Source organism: Sciurus carolinensis, chromosome 7 (assembly GCF_902686445.1).
Source record: "Sciurus carolinensis chromosome 7, mSciCar1.2, whole genome shotgun sequence".
NCBI classification, from domain to species: Eukaryota; Metazoa; Chordata; class Mammalia; order Rodentia; family Sciuridae; genus Sciurus; species Sciurus carolinensis.
In genome coordinates this window covers 17629914-17642394 of record NC_062219.1, presented here as the reverse complement: position 1 = coordinate 17642394, position 12481 = coordinate 17629914, and the positions used below count along the sequence as shown (strand labels likewise).

At 39.3% G+C, this 12481-nt stretch overlaps 1 pseudogene; it reads right to left on the bottom strand.

The window, feature by feature from the left end:
• Positions 1-5529: 5529 nt before the first annotated feature.
• On the bottom strand, positions 5530-6327 carry LOC124987945 (proteasome assembly chaperone 2-like; annotated as a pseudogene).
• Between the last annotated feature and the right edge of the window lie 6154 nt (positions 6328-12481).

Genomic DNA, 12481 nt, shown 5'->3' with positions numbered 1-12481 from the left:
CAAGATGGATACATTCTCTAAATACAAGAACTTTTTCAAAGGTGGTGATGGAGATTGAGCTTGAGAAAGACAGGCTGAAAATCATAGTAATATTATGATTACTGGGATTATTGATAGCAGTGATACAGGCCCATCCTTTTGTCTCTACATATAAACAAATAGAAAAAACAATCAACTAGGAGTTAGAGGATTTGTTTCTGGCGTGGAATTTACCCCACATGGGCTATATCGCCTCGCCCATTCATTTAACTTTAATAGGACTTGGTATTCTCATTTGGAAGCAATCTGTTCGACATACTTCACAGCACTGTTAGGAGATTCAAATTATCATAATGCTTTGAGAAAGGCTCTTTCTTATTTGTTGTAAAAATTCAGTACATTTTCCCAAGCCTAATAGTAACATCAACTCCTTTGAAAATTTCTTGAGTCTCCCAGGAAGAATTAATTCTTCCTTCTCTGTCTTCACATGGCAGTTAATTCAAACCTCTAGTAAAGCATCTATTGCATCACAGCATAGATGAAACTTTACAAGTTTATTACTTGAGTTGGATGATAAGCTCCTTTCAGGTATCCCGAGCACCATGTGGAGCTTAGCACATGAAGGTCTCAATAGCAGCGGTTGGAGGAATGCATATGCTTTTCCCTTTATGTAACCTCCAGAAGGAGCAGCCCCGAGAGCCACAGACAGCTCCACCGAATGATGCAGGAACAAGACTTCACAGGCAGCTCGAGCAGACAGCTGGTTGTATACAGTCTGCTTTGGACAGATGAGCCAGCCTGATCAGATTTTTTTCCTCTCAAAATCTGAGTGATTTTTGGATAGAGACTTTTATCCATCAGAGAGCTTTGGAGCAGGGTGTACTGGGAATCTGGGACTTAGCGTGGGTACTTTTGAGACCATGAAAGGTTGATACAGGTGAGAAAGCAAGCACGTAGAGGGCAGAGAGCAGAGGAGCTGTGCAGAGCGAAGTGGAGACAGAGGCCACACTGCCTCTGACAAATGGAAATTCTATTCCTGGGGACTTTTCAGACCCTGGAAGGCGGGGTTGTATTTCTTCTAGTGGCCCTGGATTTGTTGACATTTCTCCTCTACAGTTGAGCTAGCTTGTGTGGGTTTCTATTTCTTAGCAATCCAGTGAACTCCAATTGGAACATCCACTCATCGTCAGCTTTCATGGTGGCTGAGAGTGAATGTGTCAAGCCGGACCAGCTGGACACGGATTCTGCTGCTGGGGGCCTGGGCTGGCCACCTCCATGTGTCAGATATGGCATATGACTTGCCTTATTTCTTACATCTATGAACTTCCTTCACGTACACCGGTTTTCCATAACTTAGATAGAATCTTTCCTGTTTGCTGAGCAGATGCCGCTTTGCCATCAGGTGTCACAATCATGTTAGGGTTAGCCACTTTATTCTCATAGCTCACTGTCCCTTTCCTCTATAGGTTCTCACATGTCACACAAATTCTTATACACCAAAGTCTCCAGGGAACAAAACAGACAAAGAAGAACAAGTAAAGGATGAAGTTCTCAAGCAGGCCATTAACATAGGCCAGTCATAGGCTTGGAGATGCCCATCTGGACTCCACTTCCGGGCTCTGGGTTAGGGCCTTCCCTTCCCAGGGCTTCTGGGTAGAGAGTGCTTCCAAAGACCCAGCCCACGCTGAACCAGAAAGACAAGGCTGCTTTGGGACTTCCTCATTTTTTATTCTTTTATTTTTTATTTTTTGCCTCTGGGGTCTGATGAAGCTGGAGACCTTAAACCAGCTCCCAGAGCTGTTAAAAAATCAGTTGGATTCCTGCAGTACTCAGGAACAACCAATGCTTTCCCAGTACCTGGGAAGTGACAATCTGGTGGTTGGAGATGCTCAGAATCAGGACTCACCTCCAGTAAATCAGCTCCATTTTAGCATCCAGTTTTGGTAGCTGTGGTTTGAGAAGTGCTGACCTGGCAGGGAAGGCAGGAACCTGAAAGAGGAAGAGGGAAGAAGCAGCAGCTTTATTATGGCGACAGGCTTTGCATGTCAGCCACCGCCCCTTCTTCATAAGGTAGCTTCAGTGGGAAGATCACATCCTTGGACTTAGTTTAAATTCTTGCATTCTGCTTTTAGGAACATTATGCTGATGGATATCATTAAATAATTATCATCATAATAGATTCATTTCATGTTTCATTAATTATTAAACAAATGAAGTAACATTCAGCTATCAAGTGCACTAAAGAACTTTTATGAATATTGCAAGTTGCAAACTTTCTGGGGGAAGAAATGGCTTTTAAATTTTTATTTCTTTTTTATTTTCTTTTTGGCTTCATAATGGCTTTAACAATAAAAATGATAGTACAAAAGAAATATTGACAGTATGACCAACAACTTGGCTCTACTTGCAAGGATCATAAGTGATCATCAGAGGTTATGCGTTGGCACTGGAGAGAGGGGAAAACCGAAGTCGGAAATCAAGATTCTTTGACCAGATGTTCCATTTGCTTCCACCAGACCCCTTTCGCCATCTCTTTCCTGCGTCTGGGAGGAGGGAGTTCGCATTTCCCCTCACACTTGAGCAAGCAAATATCCTTTGAAGCTGAGAGTGATGGAAGTCACCTCCCGTGACAAAGGGCTTTGCTCTTTGCTTTAAAGTGAGAACCCAAACCTTGAAGTTTATTAAAAACCTTATTGTAAAATCAGGGTGATAAAATACAGTTCATATTATGGTCAGAAAAAAATAATAATATAGGCATCTTAGACAAGAGGAAATGATGAACACATTTAAGCTGCTATAGTCCCTGGTGAGCGGAAATCAAGCTCTGAAATCGCAGAGCCCGGGTAATGGCTACACATTCTGGCTCTGTCACAAATTAAGCACTGACCTAAGGTTATTATTGACTATCTCTAAGTCTCAGGTATCTTATTTCTCATGGCTACCATAGAAATTTTAAAAAATTAAATGTTTACTGTGATAACTGGTGAACTGGAAGCTCTGTAGTTTGCTGGAAGATGCACAGCCACTTGGATGCCCCTGAGTTCTAGTTCCTGTGACCCACTTTCAAGCCCCTGGGTGACAAGAGCTGAATAGTGGGGCATCCTTTTATATGAACAGATCACTTTTCCTCTTCGGGGCCATCCCACAGCTCCCAAATCATCTTCTTCCTGGAGCCTGGGCCAGAGGCCTGGGAAGGGGAGGGTTTGATCCACCGCCTGAAGATCCGGAAGGTTCTGTGCTTTTTGTTTCTGGTTTTTCTCTGTCTTTTACTGTTCAGTTTTTTATTTCATTACCTCCCAATCTGAATGCTTTAGTTTGTCTCTCTCCCCACTTCTACATAATCTATTTATTAGGCTCTAACTTTCTAATAGTGACTTGTAAGAATAAGAATAGGACTAAGGACACTTGTTTTAGAAGAAAATTAAATATGGATGTAAGAACAACTAAGACAGGGGGCTGGGTTTGTGGCTCAGTGGTAAAGCATTTGCCTCGCATGTGTGGGATACTGGGTTCGATTCTCAGCACCACATATAAGTGAATGAATAAAATTAATGGTCCATCAATAACTAAAAAAAAATTTTTTTTTAAAAATAAAATCCAATACAATCATCTTGTGAATTCTTTCCAAGGCCAAACTAATCCCTACTGGATATGACAAAATTCTCAATCTCTGTCTCCACAGCCTCAATGACTCTTTTTTCTAATTGATAATCTTTTATCTTCAAACATCAACATGTAAGATAAAATAAAATGCTTTAAGCATAATTCCTTAAAGAAAAATTGAGTTCATCCTACTCTATTTATTTATTCTATGGCCTCATTCTTAGTTAGAAACAGTGACAACTAATGGACCAGAGGAACATCAATATGCCACAGCAGACATTGGGCTAGACCATCTCAAGTCACTCATAGTCTTGTTGGAAGCACAGAGAGTGACAATTCAGAATGGCAAGTTCCGTGTTCAGAGTCAGCATTGGGAAGTAGTGAAGGGCTAGTAGATACCAGATGCAGCTGGTTATTATTTTTCTTTTCTAGGATAAGTATTTTCCCATGTCTCCTTTGAGATAGGTTTATGGATTAGCAGCCATATGTGAAATGTGAGTTGGATTAGAGAAATATTAGTTTTGCAGCTGGCTGACTAAGCAGACCCAAAGGATATAAATGAAGAGTCAAGTTAACTTGACTAGATTTCTAGTGGTGGACCACAAGGCTCTGAGGCCTTGTCTTATTCAGCTTTTGGATTTGTGGTTTCAAATAAAGTCATAGAAGTCATATTCATAATCCTAGGCAGAGGATATATACCTGCCAGAAACAACCAATTCAAAAGATGATGGTGTCAGGATTTATAACAATCTCAATATGTTGAGACATTGCCTCAAGATAAATCATATCCAATGTAAAAGGCAGGAAGGCTTCATTGTGATTGCACTGTTGATTCCTTCCAATGAATACTCTTATTATTTGCACTCATCAAGTGAATTTCTTTTCCTGCAACCAAGAGATCCCAAAGGAATACAACTGATAACATCAATTTCTCAGGAGGCTTAATCTCAGGGGGACAATGGAGCTACTAGGGAGTGGATGAGGGGAGCCGATCTGGACCCCATCCCCTGGTCTCCTTTCTCACCAGGACATAGCAAGGGAAGTTCTGCTAATTAATTTTATTTTAGTTTGAAAATTATAAAATTAAAACTCAAAAAGAGAAAAGAACATACCTTAGATGTCATAAATTCCAGAGCTAACCCTATTTCTGGACTAGCTGGAGCCAAGTACTAAACAAAGGCAGGAATCTACCCCTCAGTCACTTAATTTTTGATTCCTGCGTGTTATATTCATTTTAGACAGATTCTCAATGGTAGTCAATATGAACCTCAACATCTATAACTTACAATTCATAATTTAGCAGAATGTAAGCCCGAAACCCCTTTTTCGTTAGTTCCACCAGAGTCCTGGTGTAGACTCTAATCCACTTGGGATTACATCGCTGAAACAACCACTGTGGTCAGCATGGTGTCCATGTACCCATTTCTGGTTTGGATTATTTCTAGTCCCAGGAGGTGAGTTTCCATATGAAAGAGGAATCCTACAAATAGAAGCAGAGACGAAGGGACACTAGACAGGCAAACACAACAGATGTCCACCCTGGTAATATCCCCATTGTACTCATCACAACAATAACTGAGAAGATAGGATGAGAAATGGCTAGAAGAGCTGGGGATGAGAGGAGGGAGGGAAGACTTGAGAGCTGTGTGAAAACTTGAGAAGAGTCTTCATGGAGAAGATGGGACTGACTTGGTTTTTTCATATTCAGAGGATGGAAATAAAAGTTTTTTTTTTGTTTGTTTGTTTTTTTTTACTCAGGAAATAAAAATTTTACTGTATGAAATTTACATTTGTTACATATGATGAAAAGTACAGCCAAAGATCTTTTGCTCATTCTTTTCCTAATGCATTCTTGCAAAGTCACATTTTTATATAGATTATTTAACAGTTGTTACAACAGTTGTGCTGGCAATAAGTGTATAAATAAGGTATAAAACGAAAAACAGATCAAAACAGTGCAGAGGGAAGACCACTGCCAAAGAGTAACTGCCAAGAACTTGGGATTTTCCATGGCAAGGTAGTGTTGTAGGGTCATCACTCTGTAAACAAGGTTTGATGATCTGAAGCCATTCATTAAGATACTCGACAAGACCTAATGCGCCTGGGTTATTGTCCCACTTGGAAACAAATTCCAGCAGAATAGCCATTTGAATTTCTTTAGAACGGCTTTCATCATAGAGTGTTTTTGTGATCCCTCCTCCTGGAACACGGACACAAAACTCAGGATCATCCATTTGAGGGATGCGTGGGCTTTTTCCCATTTCTTGCCAGTTAAGGCTCTCTATTTTGTTTTGAATCCTTTTGCGCACCGAATATGTGAGCAGGTACGGGAGGGAGTGCTGCGCAGCTGAAGATCATTGCGCTGGTAGGAACGACTGCTTGAAAGGACGACGACTTTAGCACAGCCACTGCTTTGCACCCAGGAGAGCAGCTTTTCACAGAATGACTTGGATTTATACTTGATAAAAATGGATCTTAACTGAAGAGCCACAAACTTCCTGGAAGGCAATAAATATACTTCAGCATTGTACTGAGCTCTGTTGAATTGTCTTCTGCAGTTGCATGTGGATTGTTTCCAACCATTGGCACCAGGCAGTCGGTACAGAAGTAGCCAATTTTATGCATGTTCAATGTAGAAATGTTCAAATCTATTGCAAGCTGGTCAACATTTCCAACGGATACTGCTGGCATCAGGAGGGTGAAGTCCATCAGGTCCAGCGCCCAGTCCCCGCAGGGAACAAACATGATCACGGCGGGTCGGAAGGGAAGGGCTGTGCACGGGCTGGGAGAGAACCAGGGTCTGCAACTCAGGATGTACAGACATGAGCCGGCGCTGTGGCCTTGCCAATCCCTGGGGCGCTGGAAATAAAAGTTTTGAGGAAAAGATTCTGGGAAGCTGATTTTAGTTCAACATGTTAAAAAAAAAAAAAAAAAAACACCACCAACAACAACATTATAATTATTTCAGTCGGACAACAATGGCCCAGCTACTAAGCAGGTTCTTCCCAAAGAAGGAACTGAACAGGAATTCTTGGCACTTGAGAACCTTTCATGGGGTGGACAGCTGAGTTAGATGACCGTGAAGGCATCTATAAGGTCTTCCAACTCTTTGATCTTTAAGTGATACAACAGGCAGTCAATGCACAATTTAGAAAGTAGCTTTGGCATCTGGCTACTTCAAACTCACAAAGTCTAAGGAAATTTGACACTGTAACCAGGTTCCTCACAAGTGTCTGTCAGCATTTGTATAAATGTAATCTTTATCCAAACACTTGTTAGTGCTAGAAAGGTCCAAATAGCCTCTAGCGAGTTGTTTTTCATTTCTTGATTTAAATTGAAAGCACCAAAAAATCGTAGAAGTGGAGACTTCCCCTTACAAACACTGTGATCACATTATGACTACAAGAGTTGGTTAAGAGGAAGAGCAGGTTTAAGAGCAGGTTTATGTTCTGCAAAGAGCAGGCTTATGTTTTGCGATGAGCAGATCTGGAGAGCTTGGAAAAATCAATAGTGAATGCTTCTCTAACAGTCTCTGAATGATGATAATGATTATAACTTCAATTTATTGAGAACTTACTCGTATTAATGACTAACATTTATTGCTATTACTTAAAATAGCTCATAGCTGTTATGTGCATGTACAAATATGTAACAATGAATCCCACCATTATGCATAATTACAATGCACCAATAAAAATGAACAAAAAATATCGACTAGCATGCACCCGAAACAATCCTAAATACTTCACACATATTATCTCATTTAATACAAAACCTCCAGGAAGCAGAGGTACTACAATTATTGTCATATTGTAAATAAGAAGATGGGGACACAAAGATTAATAACTTTCTCAAGGTAATATAGTTGGAAGTGGTACTACTAGAATATACCCAAAATATTATCAGATGTGTCATCTTCTTTAAATTATACAAAAAACCTATGCAAGAGGTATAAATAGTCCCATTTTATAAATGATGGAAATAGATTTCAAGAATTTACTTGTCTGAAGTCATGTCACTGCCTAGATCTATGTCTCCTTTTTTTGGAGCGCCCATTTACGTGGCACCTGGCAAGACTTTGGAGAAAGAAGTGAAAGCCCCATGTTCATGGCTGATCTTGTCAGCACATCTTGTGCCTTACGATTAATCGGTTGCATTTTTAATTCTGTTCAGAAGAAATGAAGCATCTGGCTAACCCATGGGCTTCTGTATCATTATAATTAATCTTTTGGTGGTTCTGAGGTTCTGAATCATGTGATATACAGCAAGAATAAAAAAAAAATCCTAAATTCTCATGGACATTTTCTATAATATCAGAAGAAATATATTTTTACCCATAGGATCTCTGTTAAAGTATACATTCATAATTTCCTTTTGTCTCTCTTTATGGTTCTTACTCCATGTTCTAATCTATTTATCATAAATTTAATTGCAGCGAATACAATGACTTTCCTCACAAGAATACCCTAAGTTAGCTTTACAGTGGTTGTCATGACCTGGTTTGGGTTGGAAGGGTCATTCCTGAAGTGGTGCCAGGGGATGCTCTGTCTGAAACAGCACTGTCAATGTGGGGGAGGATTAGACCAAGGTCATGACTGAGAAGAAGATAAGCCAGCAGCAGCACAAGAACAGAACAGAAATAATTAGAGAATGGACTGCAATGTCAGTTCCCAAACTGTGATGAGGTTCTTGACAGATATGCCCCAAACGTGTGGCATCAGCTGGACTTTGCATTTGCATATCTTTCTGCACTATAATTTTCATCAAGAAAAGAAAAAACAAAGAAATGTATGAGCTCTTTGTAATAAATTCCTTTGTGCCATCTCTACTCAGACGTGTCTTTGCTGCCCAGGCTCACTTCTTCTGGCAAACACTTTTCCCAAGATGAAGCTCAGCTCAGAACTTCCAAATGATGGAATAAATAAATGTGCAAGAATTTAGAGGTTGAGGCATATAATCTTGGCTCTCCAACATCACTGCATGAAGTCGAATTTCCTCTGGGTTGCTATCAACTTAATCAAACGTGGCTGTTGCTTCCACAGTGAAGCGGTCCTGGTCTCAAAGGCATCACCAGTTATGTTCTTCTGAGGCCAGCTGGGGACTTCAGAGAGCACAGAATGCTCATTATTTTGTCCATCGAATCTTAAAAAAGTGTTCCCCAGAGTCCCGAGGAAGAGCTCAAAGACCTGGCTGGTGATGATTTATCTAGAATCAATAACCCAGCTGAAAGAGCCTCATAGATCCAAAGTGGTGTTACAAAGTTTGCCAGGAGAGTGAACAATACTTTACAATTGAATCTCACCTCAGTGACTGGCTCCTTTGTTGGTGTAATTTCACAGTTGGCTTTTTCCAGTATTTAACTGAAAGGGCCCAACGCTTTTTGTTTGTTTGTTTACAGGGGATGTGGTATTGGTAAACTTGCTAATTCACATTGCTCAAACACATAGAAGCTGTTTGAGGAACATTAACCTAAAATTTCTTATAAAGCTTTTGCTGGCTTGTGTTCACTTATGCGGAGACTGGGCACTGCTGTGTAGGAATGGCGGCCACTTCCTCCACAGCAACCCTCCAGAATGGATGACTTCCTTGTGTGTGGTGAGGTTCAGTGCAGAATGGGATGAACATTTGAGTAGTTTGAGGCTACCTTCAGACACAGGGCTCCGCCTCCCACTGGAGCATATTCTGATTCTTTTGGATTAGACAAGTGACTCAAAGGGTCAGCAATTACTGTCACTCGAAGTAGCAGTGGATATATTGGATTAAAGGGGGAAATAAAAGGGAGAAGTGTTTAAATGAAGTTACATAAGTTGACTTCTCAGTAAATCTAAACTTTTGTGCTGACTGTCCATTTACTACCATGCTTCAATGTCATTTCCTGGTAGCTTAAATGGCACACAGAGTCCTGAGTCTTCCAGACAGTTTTGTGAGACATCTGTTAAAATGTTCCCATTGAGGTTTACCTTAATATGTGGGGTGTGAAGTAGGAAAACTAATTTCATCATCCTATTTTTGTATGTACAACTTAATAATAAAGTGATAATTGTGTTGTATGTTTTTTTGGCAATCATCACAAAAAATATTACCAGGCGTATCAGTTTTAAAAGTCTTAGGAGTCAGGCACAGTGGTATGGTTGCAATGCCAGTTATTCAGGAGTCTGGGGCAGAAGGATTGCAACCTCAAGGCCAGCCTGGGCAACTTAGTGAGATCCTGTCTCAAAATAAAAATTTGAAAAGGGCTGGGATGTAACAGCTCAGTGATAGAGCACTTGCCTAGTATGTTTCAGGTCCTGTACTGTCAAAAACAAACAAACAAACAAACCAAGGAAAACAAATGCTTTTATATAAGTTAACTAATTTGAAAATGCATGTGAAAGAGAGTGTGTGTTATCAGAAGAATTTGAGAAGTAGAAAGGGTGGTGATGGGTAGGATTTAGCTCTTTGAGTATCAGACTACGCCAGTACACGTGCAGGGAGTAACTGCTAGGAGCAGATAGGCTCTGGTTTATTCTGAGGCAAAGCAGAGATTCCACCTCAAGAACAACAGGAGAGGATGAGCCTCAGGAGCAGGCCTCTGCTGCTGCTACCTAGGATTGACTTTTATCAACTCAGTCACAATCGTGGGTATTCTCGTCCCAAGTAAAGCAAAGAATTTCTGAACATCTATTTACAAAGAGTGTTCACATCAATTATGAAATCGAAGCCTTAAATAGTTCTGTAAAATGAGTCCCACTTCCCTGTTATCCTTTAAGAGTTTCAGTTGTAACTAGAAGTTTCCATTTCAATTTGGGTATCCTGCCTCAAATTTCACATTTGGAATTTAGTTATGCCCCTAGGAAGAAGTAATTATTTAAAGTTGATTTGAAAACTTGGGATGATCCACAGTAGGTTATTATTAAGAGATTGGCAAGAATAATTGGAACGTTTACTTTGTAGCAGAAATTGCTAATAATTTTATAAATCAACTTCACGGAGCCATTTGGATAATGTTAAAAAGTATTTACCTAAACATGTTTCAAAACTTAATTTCCTGGAATCCAACTGTTTAAATAACTTCACCATGGTAAACACATGAACGTAATTTTGCTGAAGAGTTTATTTGGGCCAGGAGCCATCAGATTGGTTAATTAGTAAAGGATGATGTAGTCCCTGGGGAGAAAGTATTTAAATATGACATTTGAAAAACCTTTTTAAACATTAATGTCAAGTCTTTAAAATATTTAGAGGAAAAATTGCAGGATTGTAACACTAGGGAACTTACATAAGTTTCTTTATCTGCTTGAGTTTAAAGTAATTATCATGTCATTTCTATAATTCACCACTTCTGAAATAAAATGATTAGTATGAAATAAATGCAGGGAATTTGATAAATATAAAATCCCCTGTGGGATGAAAGAATTTATTATGAAAGCCTTTTTTAGTTGCACCACTCATTAAAGACAATTAAAAATATTTTTAAATTCTGAGATTTTAATTTTTTTTCCTTTATGGAACACACCTTCAAATAAGTAGGTAAGGCTAGTTGTAGCTCAGTAATAGAGTGTTTGCCTCCTGCCCAAGACACTAGGCTGGATCCCCAGCACCGAAACAGAAACAACAACAACAACAAAAACTCACAAAAAAAGGAAAAGAAAATTTAAAAATGATTGAAACTTCTCAATGCTTTTTTATTTTTTGAAGTATGTCTATACTTTTTCCCCTGATTATTGGCCATTGAAAACAGTCTAGCATTGTGGGAAGAGCCTGATATTGTTGAAATAACTGAGTAAAAATAAAATAATGCAGTTGAAAGCTCCTGGCACATAGTAGAGCCTCAATAATCAAGTAGAAATTCTTCATTGAGATGAAAATTTATGGGAAAAAATCATTTAATTGGGAATTTAACTTTCACAAGTCATAAAATTTACTTAGGTCTAAATTTTTAAAAAATGCATATTGTGCCCTTCTGCGTTTGCAGAGACCTTGGAATGACATGCTATTTTCCCACCGCAACGTCATTCATGTGCCAATGATTAACTGCAAGCATTGTTTATTTTGTCTTCATTAGTGAGAGCTGACAAGAGCCCTGGCTTTCTTAGCCTCAGGAAGAGTCAGCTTTGATTAACTTGCCATATTTATTTCAATTTCATTCAAACAGTGATCTGGAGTCAAAGACACTACATGAATCAACGATGTTTCTAAATTCACAGGAAGGCCATTTTCACAGACAAAATTATCTGACAATTCTGCTTTGTCCAGACACCTTTGTCCAGTTATTGCGTTCAGTCATCAAAGTCTAAGAAAGGAAGTCTGTATTTAAAGGAAAAAATAGCTGATGACCAGTTTGCTGATTGCTTAACATCTCTATCAAAGACCACGTTAGTTTTCATTTAAGTCTGTTTAAAGTACAAAAGTAAGCATGCTCAAGTGTGTATTGAGAAGAGAAACAATTCCTAATGAGCAGAAAAGGAATCACAGCAATTTTGCTTCTCCTCTCTATGATGTACTTGTGACCTTGAGTCAATCTGTAGCTCCTGGGCCCTTCCAGCTGTATCAAATGAACAAGCAAGATTAACATCAAAATAGCTTAAGGGTTTCTGCAGATTTCTTAATTTAAAAAATATTAACAGAGGTTTAGAGAAGCAAAAATGTTTATCCCTCTAATTTCAACCCTGTAACTCTCTGTTTTAAATATCTCTTCATAGTACATCTGTCCACCCACCCACCCATAAGTGTATTAGACATAATGAGGAGTTGGAGGGGTGGGGATTCACAAGAGATTTGGAGATACCAGAAATGGAAAATTAGGGATGGTGCAAAAGTAAAGGTGACTAACTGTAGATCCCAGTTGGGGCTCCTTTTTCCTAGTTGTATAGCATTCCAGAGGTGAACTTCTCTGATATTCCGATCTTATCTAAACCAG